A 10,801-nucleotide genomic window follows, 5' to 3' on the forward strand; every position below is an offset into this window, starting at 1 on the left:
AAACTCGAAAAGCATGTTATCTGCTTTGTTGATGTCTTGGAAGGTAATGCTCTCATTCAGAAGTAGAAATACTGCTGATACCAGAAGGCCTAGGTGCTTCACATAACGTGGTTGAAGTACATCATTCAGGACTGGCAAGCTGTAAAACAGGAGCCATGCTCGCCACTCTGAGGCTTTCCAGTACTTGAATTCTGCAAGGGGTCTGGGTTGTCGTGTTATCAGGTGTGGTGGCTTTATGTCCTTGATCCTGTTTTCTAGCACCCTCATAGTGTTGGGACTCCCAATGTAGTAGGGTTGATCACTGTTGTTCAAAAGAAGCTCTGTGAGCTGTCTAATGACACCAAGTAAGACAGCATGCATATAGTCTGGAACAAAGCCCCACACTATATCAAAATAGGGCATGTTTATGAGTGGTGATGGACCTTTTACTCCTCTGACACTTCTGTTTTGTGCTAATGCTTGCTCCATATCTGCCAGCATTTTCTTCGCTTCTCTGTCAGGATATTCAGTGTTAGTCACAGTGTACTTCACCTGTTTCTCTACTAGAGTACCAGGATGCAAACAGAAGCTACAACCAAAGTACCCATTAAACTGTGTGGTGTTTTGCATGGCTGGTCTTGCCTTTGAGTCTACACAACAACACATTCCAACAATTTTGCTGTTCACACGTTCCATTTTTTCTCCAAGACACGCCACTGGATGCCAGTGTTTTGGCCTGATCAACAAAGGGTCTGAGAAAAATAGACATGACTGGCTCTTGAGTACCAAACCAAAGACCTGCAAGCACTACATTCTGAAATCTCATTTTGGGAGGGAGCTCGTTTAAATGCAGGTGTATGGGCCATATAGAAAATCTGGAAGACTTGTACACAGGTGAGCCATCAGAATTGAAATTAAATGACAAATTGTTGGGATCTGACAGAATTTCACCTGGTCTTGACAAGTTTCGATACATTTCACCATCATATATGTCTGAGATGACATATTCATTCTGTTGCCTTTGGTCTCTGCAGTTCATGCTGTTTTGAATCTGAGGATTTTCAAGCAGCGTCTGGATTTGAGGTGCAATTGGTATGTTGATAAAAAAGCTTGAGCTATTCAAGGAACTGATTTCAATGGGAGCACTACATATTGCACACTGTTCAATGTTTTTGTCTTGTATGCCTTCTTGTGTGCCAATGTATACTTTACAGGTTTTGCAGTAGAAGTGGAACTCCACAATGTCTGAGTTGTTTTTAAAGACCTTATTGAACAAATATTTTGATCTGGGTAACACCTCTTTGCCAAACAGAGTATTTATGAGCTTTAATAAATCATGAAGTTGTGTCCCTGTTATATTATGTCTTGCTGCATGACTCATCACCATGAGCAGTGCCTCAGCCTTTGTCGTTGTACCTGCTGACATTAGTACTGAATCCATGTCTGCGTCAAAACCTATCTGTCTGAATGGATCATCTTCTGGAATGTCTGTAATTTCCGTATCAACTCCAGAAACACTGCCTTCAGATGATGAATCACAACTAAACTGCTGGGCCATGTCACTTGGTTGCTGCTCAGATGTAAGCAGAAAGCGACCAGATGAAGACATGAGCTACAAAATTACAAAGAAAACACATTCTTGAGTGCATGTGTCTACATACAATGACAGTAAACTAAGAAATGTATGACTGACTGGTAGGGCTGTGCGATATGATGGTATACACAGAGCCAGATTTATGCATAGGCATTCTAGGCAAGTACCTATGCTCGCTCGTCCAGGGGGGCCCAAACACAATGAAGAGATATATAATATTTTTTTTATACTATGGGCTATCTACAACAGTAAAAGAACCACAACCCCAGAAGACATTGAGCAAATAAATATAACACACAATAGGGTAAAAAAATTGATAAACTATTTCCATGTCTTCCACCTTTTTTATGTACAGAAATCACACTTTCTTTCTCCCGTCCTCTCTCACAGATGCACACACAGTACAGACACGCACTCGTGCATACACGCGGAGACGCGCATAGAAACTTGTTGTAAGAGCTTCCCCGCGAATTTCTCAACAATATAGTTTCGCAGCTGTAACGAGGTTCTTGAAGCAGTGCAACTTAAGATTCACTATTAGTAGACGCTGCTTATTACATGGGGTTGTGGGGTACATGCGTATCATATGTACACGAAAACTGCGTATCATATGCACGCCAAACACGTCCGTATCATATGAACGCCAAAGTCCATTTTCGCGTATCAATACCACAAGTTTTCGTTTTTATTTGGCATACTATTTATTTGCATTTTCATGAGACTGGGCAAATTAGTTCAACACACACAAGATTTCAGGACGGAAACATGGAAAAAAATTGCAAGTTTATATCTCACAAAACAAGTCAGAATTGTGAGATAAAAAAGTATTTTAGTAATTTACAGAAAATATTCTATATCGGGATATGTATCGTTATCAGGATATGAAACAGGATATGAGATTTTGGTCATATTGCACAGCCCTTCTGACCGGTGACAAAGAATGGGTTGTTCCCTGCCCTGACCTCAATATTTGCGCAGCTTGAACCTGGTCTGACTTCACTTTCATTTTCTCCGCAGTTGGAAGCAAGAGGCAGTACCTGAAAGCACAAAGAAACATTTAGAAAAAATAATTCAACAAAACATGCACCAAACAGCAGATGGGTGTTTTAAAATGAAGGCTCATAAAAGCAGGATTAAGCTGTTTAATGAACTAACTATATGATCAGACTAATTCAAGCTTGATTTAAAAGGGTGGAGCTTTTGGACATATAATTGTAATATGGAACAGCTTTTTTATGAGTGGGACCCTGTTTTGTTTGTGTCATTCACATGCATGAGGATGCACATGCCTCTGCCCTCTGGGAGGAACTACATGTCTTTGACCATCATTACAAACCAGTTTAAGAACAGATTTTTCCTGCTGCTATAAGGACTTCAAATGCCTGCACTCTGCATTGTGATACATGCAACTTCTCATTATCTAGGGATATTGCGATTATTTATTGTGTGATATGTTACGTCTGCCTAGGCCTGCCCGATATGGCGATATATATGATCATTTGACAATAGAAAAACATTGTGATTGATGTTCTAAAGAATACGTTACAATAGGAAATTACACTTATGCAGTGGTATAAATCAGTTTATCACACCATATGTTAGCCCCTTTAGTAACAAAGCTAATCACAACCCACTGTGAGGTACAGCTAAAAGGTTTCATGTCATGTTATGGTCCAAGTGTATGTTTATTTACTATTTACTTTATCTGAAGCATTTGGTATGGGAAAGTGGTGTCAGACCTTTGGACCCCACCCCGTTGTTGACTGAAATACTGTTAGTCTAAATCAGGGGTTTTCAACCTTTTCGGACACGTGCCCCCCCAAATTTGTCTAATTTCACTTTGAGACAGTTTTGTGGGGCTAAGATGACACATAGTGGGGCTGAAGCCTAAAAAGGGTTTAGGACTGCCCCTGGTATAGCGTGCGTAATTATAATGAAACAAATATATAACCTGATAATAAATATATTACCTGATTCAATGTGATGGCAGAGCCTGTTTCTGAGATGGCAAAATGTGAATACGTGGTTGGATTCCCGACACGGCTAACTGTAAATCATCTTACACTGTCAATAAGCGTGACTGATACTCGAGTCAACTCTGCTCCAACTGTTTGACTCTGCTCCAACTGTCGACTGATTAGCAGTGGCACTAATCCGATTGCCCCCTAGTGGATGGCTATAGATTTGCTAGCTCGTATTCATAAATAGGCTACTCGAGGGTATGTCTCTGAATTAACAGATGCTTGCACCCCCCTTGACAGGTGCTTGGTATCTAAAGTCAGTCAACCTTCAACCTTGTGAAGTAGAATTTCCCCAAAATAAGCCTGAAATAAGACTGGCTTAACTGGAAATCTTCTTTAAACAACACTTGTGTGTGATTGGTAGAAGAGCTCACCATGTTGGCCGTGTCATCTGGATCCAGTTGTAGATCAAGATCACCAGATGAAGACATGGTCTGCACAGGATCAAGAAGAACAGTACTAAATGTAGTAAAGCCCTAATTATGTCATTCCTTAATTTAAAAAGTAGATAAATCCTTCACCTCATCATCTGCAGTGCTCAGGTGTGGACTGATTCTGTCCCCTTGACTTATGTGGTCACCAGTGAAAGCCAAAGCCTGAACAACCAGGAGTAACTTTTAGACAACAATTTCTACAACAACATGCCACAAGCCTGCAGGGGCCCATTTCAGAAAGGAGGCTAAGTAAAAACTCTGAGCATGTTAACCCTGAAATGAGGGAAACTCTGGGTTTTCCATTTTTGGCTGTCCCAGACGAAAGATTGGCATTGTGAAACAATCATGGCGAATCAGAAAATGCCACAAAAAAAAAAATCACGATGCCAGTCTTTTGTCTGGGACAGCCGAAAATCGTGCAGTGTGTCTCGGGCTTAAGTCAACTCAGAGTTCAAGTTTTAACTCAGAGTTGGTTGAACCTCCTTATTGAAATGGGCCCCAGATGTGGTTGTAGAAGAGCTCACCATGTTGGCTGTGTCATCTGGATCCAATTGTAGATCAAGATCGCCAGATGAAGACATGGTCTGCACATGATCAAGAAGAGATGGCACAAGCACAGAGGGAAAAAAACTGTACTTAATGTAGTAAAGGCCAATCATAATTGTCTTTTAAATTAAAAATTACTCTCTCACCTCAACATCTGCAGTGTGTGATCCTGAACCATCTGCCACCTTTAAAGAACATCTTCAGGTAAGACTGAATCATACTGAATCATTCTCTGAATACAATATAATTATATAATATAATTGATACACTCTAAGGATTAAAACATATTTCTCATGAACTGACTTACATCCAAATATCCTCTTTTCAGTCTTGCACGGGGAAATGTAACTGTGCTCTTAGGCTCTAAGTACAATTTGTACTTGCGTTTTGACATTCTAAAATTAAAAAAGGACATAGAAATAATTATTAACAGACATATTCTTGAATAATACGATGTTGAATTTACACAGTAATTATGTTTCTAAACGCTATGCCTCATACAACCAAAATAAACTATTGATTAGGTAACGTTAACATTGTTGGAAATGTCTTCTAATCCTTCTGCCTGTATAAATTGAACTATTAGATTTATCAGTTATTTGCCAATTAGATGACTTGGATTATTGCACCAATAAGAAGTGTGATATACACTTGGTTGCCAGATTATTGTGCACAGCCTCAATTCAACAGTTTTGTATCCTCCTCCATAAGGTTATGAGACTCTATAACATGTACTGCTATTGTTGAAACTGCTTTAGAGAGTTGTTTATTCAACTTTATAATCATTGTGGAACTGTTGTGTTATACAGATGTGCTTCTGTTATGTTAAAGTCAAGTAAACCCTTTAACTTTATCATTTTATAGTGGGATCTAAGACACACTATACAGTATATGACTGTTGTCTGTAACCAAGGCAACAGTGCATCTCGCGCTTCCCGCCGTTAAAGCTAAATTCGCTCGTGAGGTAACGTTAAAATTACTCGACATTTAACAGGATTGGACAACTTTACCCAACAAATCTGCTTTATACTATAATTCAACTATAAAATAGAATTGAAAATATGTTCGCCTATGTGAAATATATAGAGGACGGGTGTAAAGAAATCGTCCCCATATCCTACATTAAGGACTTTGACCATAATGCTAGTGACCTCACTCAGACTTACTGGGTGCGCTGGCAGGATAAATTTTTCAAGGGACAAATTTTGCTGCTAAAGGGTGAGTCATGATAACGTTAGCTCCAATAGTTCGTTAATAACATAATGTAAAAAAACAAAGAAAAAAAAAAGTCCAACTTAGAAATATTATAACGTTAATGAAGTGTATTAAATGGAATGCGAGTTTTGGCTAACGCGCTAGCCGTTAGCTAGTTCAATTAATTGTGGAAAGCTAGTAAGTTAACGTTAAACATTATTTTCTTAGGACAGATGACAGTGTATAATGTTATAGCAGGTGCTTTGAAGTACTTACATTCAGTGTTATTAATATTCCAGAGTCCAGAGAGGAGATCGAGGAGGAACTGACTAAGGGGAAGCGGGTCCGTGTGAGACTCCTGAAGGAGTCCACGCCTCCACGGTCGCGCTCCGAGAAGGAGGAAGCCAAAACAATAAATGTAACGTTGATATTGATGTTATATTTCCAATGTTAACTAACTTAATAGTAGTGTAAAATTGGTAAATTAATGTTATTGGCTGCTGCCTTCTGATCTGTTCCCGTTTTCCTGTTAAAATGTTGTATAGATATCCGTTTCAAATTAAGCCCTCTATGTAATAGCTGTAATTACAGCTATTGCCATCTTGTGGCACTTGCATGTAACTACAGAATAAAACGTATAGTGAAAATACTACAATACATTGAAGGCTCAAATATGGAAAAGAAAAAAGAAAAAACATGTACTCTATGAACCATGTGTGTACTGCAATGTATTTAGTGTTTCTGCCCACATACAGGTTATCAAATTATCACCATTATCAGGTGATAATATCAGGCTCCTCCAATCATGGTATTAATCTATCCAATAACATATATTTATTTTACATTGTGTTGTTTGTTTTGTTAGGTTGTATGGGAGTCTTGCATTACACTGTGATGCCTTTTCTTAATTATGCATTTATCCATGTTTTCAGACAAATCAGAAAAAAGCTGCAGAAGAGGCCAAACGAAATAACCTCTTGGCCTTGCTAAAAGAGAGAAAAATTAGAAGAAAACAGTCTCCACTCTGCCCAACTCCAAGCAAGAGAATGAGAACTCATACCCTGTCTGATTCATTGTCAGAAGAGGATGATGATGATGGTGGGGTTGTACCAGAAAAACAACTTGAGGAGGCAAGACAGAAGCAACTGCTCCACCTAAAAAAAATAAACAATATGTCCCTGCAACTGCAGGAAACTAAAAACAAGTAAGGGATTTTTGAATAGCCTTTAGACATATTTATGCTTTTCTGTCAATGTGTTCTGAGAATTGATCTTTAGCCCAATGTTTGATTTAACCTGCTTGTCATAGCACCATAGCAGAACTTGATGCATATACTGTACATGTGTGTAGGTGTACTACTATAAGTAGCTACACTGCAAAAAAGAGAAAAAGTCAAAAAGATTATTTTGCTTACCCCATTGGCAGATTATTTGCTTGTTTTAAGGAAAAACTCACTTAATTTTGAGAATTTAGATATTTAAGAATTTTTAGATATTTGGACTAGAAACAAGACAAAAACTCATAAAAAAACATTTTTTGCAGTGTAGATAACACCTAATATATATCATAAAATATTTTTATTTGTTTCTTATAATGTCAGCTAGTCATGGCAGACAGTATGTCCTTCTGTTATAGGTTAGAGGAGCAGGAGAAGATCAGAGCAGAAGTTGAGGCGGAGAATAAAGAACTACGTTCTCTAAACATGCAATTGCAGCAACAACTGCTGAAGACACTGAACTCCTCATCAGCAGCAAAGTGCAGTGGTGTGGACGTGATATAAAATCTCTTTGATCATAAAGCCTAATGTTACAGCTAATAACTTTTAGATACAAGTTATTATATATATACATGTTATTAATTTTTTTGAACCTCTAATTCTAGCACTCTCTATTCTAATTCTATTTTTGTCAAAGATCCTGGACCACCAAGCCCAAAGGAGACCTTACAAAGTAAGAGAAACAAATAAATTACTTACAGATATCTGAAACCTATATGTATATTGAGTATATTTACAATATTTTGTATATAGGTGCAGAGTCTAGCTGTTTCAATAAGGTGGAACCATCTGTATCTCCAAAAGGAGATGAGGTACAGCATTTCCCTCATCATCTGTGTGCATGGATTAATATAAGAACCCCAACTACACTTAAAGTTTTTATGAATATTGTATGCATATGTACATTCTAGTATCTTGATTATTTTTGTTTTTAATTCTGTCAGATTCACTTGGGGGGAGACGTTCGAGTGCGCAGAGAGGCCTGGTCAAGAATACAAAACAACACGCGGGATTCCTTATTTGTGAAGGAGTTGGCGGTGGCAATCTGGGGCACTAAGACTCTGGGGGAAAGAAGTCTCACAGGGAAGGAATGCTCCACCACCAAAACCACCAAGCAGCGTTTAACCCCCCAGAAACTTCAGACATTAAAAGGTAGCAGTAGCCAGGGTTATGGAGTAATACATTTTTCTTTGTTCTGGTGCGACAGAAGCATCACTGTTTATCTGTACATTTCTTTTTAGTCTGCTTCAAGGAGTGGCTTGTCAGAAAGAATGTGGATGAGACAGAGTTGCAGGCCAGATGGGGAAAGGCTGGACGGTTCATCACGGAAAAAATAATGGACATTAACAAACAAAAAAAAAAAAAAAAATTGAAGCACTTAAGATAAATTGTTGTTGATGTGTTTTATTGTAATTTGCTTGTTGAGCCAGATGAGTGTTGTTTTTTGTTAAATATGTGTTATTATTGTGTTTATGTTTACTTGTCATTATTAAATGAACTTGTTACGTATATTAATGAAAGCTTGTATTTTCATGATTTTCATCATACCAAAATTCAATGTTGCTGTCCAGCATTCCACCCTGGTGAACAGGCTACCGTCCTCAACATCTATATTGACCAGCACAGTTTCCAGCATCCCATGCTGGTCACCAGCATCCCACCAGCATTCCATGCTGGTCACCAGCATCCCATGCTGGTCACCAGCATACCACCAGCATCCCATGCTGGTCACCAGCATCCCACCAGCATTCCATGCTGGTCACCAGCATCCCATGCTGGTCACCAGCATCCCACCAGCATTCCATGCTGGTCACCAGCATCCCATGCTGGTCACCAGCATACCACCAGCATCCCATGCTGGTCACCAGCATACCACCAGCATCCCACCAGCATTCCATGCTGGTCACCAGCATACCAGCACCAAAACACAACATATGCTGGTCTTGCTGGTATGACCAGCTATGCTGGTCTATGCTGGTTTTTCCAGCAGGGTTGTAATGTCGAAAAATGATTTGTGTTTTAAATCCCATGTTAAAAAGAGCATAACCCTAAACAGCAGCTCATTTTAATATCACAGCATGGTCAAATAAATTAATAATTACTTACCTCAAAATATGCGACAGTTTAAACACTCAAAGTTAAGAGGTTTAAATGACGTCTTTCACTTTCGTCTCTACCTGCTGAAGGTGTGTTGATTTCTTGTAACTCTACTAATATGTAATAGAGGGTGATACCGGAGTGGATTCTCAAACCTCCCCCGTCCCAATCCCACAAAAAAAATCTCGTCCCGTCCCAATCCCACAAAAAAAATCTCGTCCCGTCCCAATCCCACAAAAAAACTGGGAAAAATCCCGTCCCGTCCCAATCCCGGAAGATTGACTCCCACTCTCGTGTGGTGTTTTTCCTGTTTCCCAGATAGCAAAATGACTCGGGAGCGGATCCACCCCGGGGGTACCACAAGATCCGGAGCGGATCCGCAAATCCGCATCCGCTAATAAAGCGGTTCATCCGATCCGGATCCGTTCATTAAGTGGGTTTATACCTTATTTAAAATGGGTAATCTGGCCAAAACTAGCTATGGAAATACCTCAAAAAGAGCTGACAAACATTATGTATACTAGATTGCTCTATAAAAGCTTAAATAATATTAATAAACCAGAAAATCGTTCAAAACTTGGAAAAAATCTAAACTTTTCTTGACCAATAACAATTGATACAAATAATGAAACAACTTGAACAAAATACTTTTGAACGAATTGAACAACATACCTACATTGTATATATTATTTCATTAACACTATATAAAATGTAGGTATTACATGAAGATAAATAAAAAATAAAATGCAACCACATATTGTACAAAAACATTTTTTTTATTTAATGAAAAACGTTACCTCTAAAAAGAAAATTAAGTTTCATAACTTGGTAAAGTTAATATTTACGAATGAATTAGCTCAATTCAGCTATAATGAATTTTATATCATACAAAAGTTTAATTAATCACTTTGTGTCAGCTTGATGTTGATTTAATAAAACTCAAAATCAGTAAAAATGTTGCAAAATTAATAGATTATAAAACAAAGCCAATTCAACCATAAACCATAAAGCTCCAGAGCTGCCATAAAGCAGCTCTGGAGAAAACAGTGATATCATAATCCAACAATTCAGTTCAAGTTTTATCATTATGCAATACAATGAAATCAGTATTATTCCTGAATATTCAGTGTCTATATAAGTATTTACCCTATACAAACTAAAAGAATAAAGGATAAAAATACAAACTATACGAATGCTTCACAAATACTGTACATGTGCAAAGAGACACATTTTGAGTCAAGCAGCTGGTTGGGGAACAGTGCAGGATGATTTGTAGTGCATGAGCATGTAAACATGCATATATTGCTGAGTCTTTTGTGGGATTGTGTACGCAGCAGTGTGTGTAAAGTGTCTAGTGCACATAGAGGAGAGTGTGTTACTACAGGTGGTTTGTACAGGCCCACTCACCTGTGTGTAGCACACTTCAAATTGCACAAAAAAAGTTCCATACAGTTTTTTCTTTGGTGTGGTAAGGTTGGGGCGGTCCATGTTTCAGCAGGTAGGGGTTTGCATGGGGTTTCAGAGGGAGGCGGGGTGGTTTGAGTTCAGGGCTCTCACAGCCTGGGGGAAAAAGCTGTTGAGCAGTCTGGCGGAGCGGGCTCTGATGCTCCGGTACCGTCTTCCTGATGGTAGGAGGTGGAAGAGACTGTGGGAGGGATGG

The 10,801-nt window shown here is 38.7% G+C and overlaps 1 protein-coding gene across 2 annotated transcripts in view; it reads right to left on the minus strand.

Moving 5' to 3' along the window:
* Positions 1 to 9,456, minus strand: part of LOC306853904 (NACHT, LRR and PYD domains-containing protein 3-like) — a 30,558-nt gene extending 21,102 nt beyond the window's left edge. The window contains exon 1 of one of the 2 annotated variants that reach the window (XM_079391590.1): positions 9,151 to 9,456. The gene's annotated coding sequence lies outside the window, so the exon portion shown is untranslated. The remainder of the gene's footprint in view (positions 1 to 9,150) is intronic. The other variant, XM_079391591.1, reaches the window with a different exon arrangement.
* Positions 9,457 to 10,801: the final 1,345 nt, after the last annotated feature.

The sequence above is a fragment of the Barbus barbus genome, assembly GCF_936440315.1.
Source record: "Barbus barbus genome assembly, chromosome: 34".
Lineage (NCBI taxonomy): Eukaryota > Metazoa > Chordata > Actinopteri > Cypriniformes > Cyprinidae > Barbus > Barbus barbus.